We start from the raw sequence: 1206 nt of genomic DNA on the forward strand, positions 1-1206 counted from the left end.
TTAGGAATTGGTGGATAAATCGTTAGGAACTTTTAGGGCTTGGTAGATGAATCGTTAGGAACTTTTAGGGCTTGGTAGATGAATCGTTAGGAGCTGTTAGGACTTGGTACTCATAGGCACTTCTCAAATTGATCTGAAAGATTAACAGTTACATAAAAACACTCAAATACTAAGAGCTGATATCAGCCTAGCATCTTTCTTCTGTGTTTATATGCTCACATGTAGAAATGTCTATGAAACACAATTACTGTGAGAGTAATTGCTGGAGGTGTGTAAACATACACTCGTTGTCGGCAGGATTCGAACCTGCGCGGGGAAAGCCCAATAGATTTCTAGTCCATCGCCTTAACCACTCGGCCACGACAACACATATTTCGTTGTTGTGTGTCTTTGTTTGAAAAATAATTAGGAACTGTTAGGACTTGGTGGGTAAATCGTTAGGAACTGTTAGGACTTGGTGGGTAAATTGCTTGAAACTTTTAGGACTTGGTGGATGAATCGTTAGGAACTGTTAGGAATTGGTGGATAAATCGTCAGGAACTTTTAGAACTTGGTGGATAATTCCTTAGGAACTGTTAGGACTTGGTAGATGAATCGTTAGGAACTGTTAGGAATTGGTGGATAAATCGTTAGGAACTTTTAGGGCTTGGTAGATGAATCGTTAGGAACTTTTAGGGCTTGGTAGATGAATCGTTAGGAGCTGTTAGGACTTGGTACTCATAGGCACTTCTCAAATTGATCTGAAAGATTAACAGTTACATAAAAACACTCAAATACTAAGAGCTGATATCAGCCTAGCATCTTTCTTCTGTGTTTATATGCTCACATGTAGAAATGTCTATGAAACACAATTACTGTGAGAGTAATTGCTGGAGGTGTGTAAACATACACTCGTTGTCGGCAGGATTCGAACATGCGCGGGGAAAGCCCAATAGATTTCTAGTCCATCGCCTTAACCACTCGGCCACGACAACACATATTTCGTTGTTGTGTGTCTTTGTTTGAAAAATAATTAGGAACTGTTAGGACTTGGTGGGTAAATCGTTAGGACCTGTTAGGACTTGGTAGATGAATCGTTAGGAACTGTTAGGACTTGGTAGATGAATCGTTAGGAACTGTTAGGACTTGGTGGGTAAATTTCTTGAAACTGTTAGGACTTGGTAGATGAATCGTTAGGAACTGTTAGGACTTGGTGGATGAATCGTT

General features: G+C 40.0%; 2 non-coding genes across 2 annotated transcripts; both read right to left on the reverse strand.

Moving 5' to 3' along the window:
- Positions 1-285: 285 nt before the first annotated feature.
- trnas-aga lies at positions 286-367 on the reverse strand. Its single transcript has one exon. It is a non-coding gene; the product is annotated as a tRNA-Ser (tRNA).
- Positions 368-892: 525 nt separating this feature from the next.
- trnas-aga lies at positions 893-974 on the reverse strand. Its single transcript has one exon. It is a non-coding gene; the product is annotated as a tRNA-Ser (tRNA).
- Positions 975-1206: the final 232 nt, after the last annotated feature.

The sequence above is a fragment of the Micropterus dolomieu genome, unplaced genomic scaffold (genome assembly GCF_021292245.1).
Source record: "Micropterus dolomieu isolate WLL.071019.BEF.003 ecotype Adirondacks unplaced genomic scaffold, ASM2129224v1 contig_8191, whole genome shotgun sequence".
Taxonomy (NCBI): domain Eukaryota; kingdom Metazoa; phylum Chordata; class Actinopteri; order Centrarchiformes; family Centrarchidae; genus Micropterus; species Micropterus dolomieu.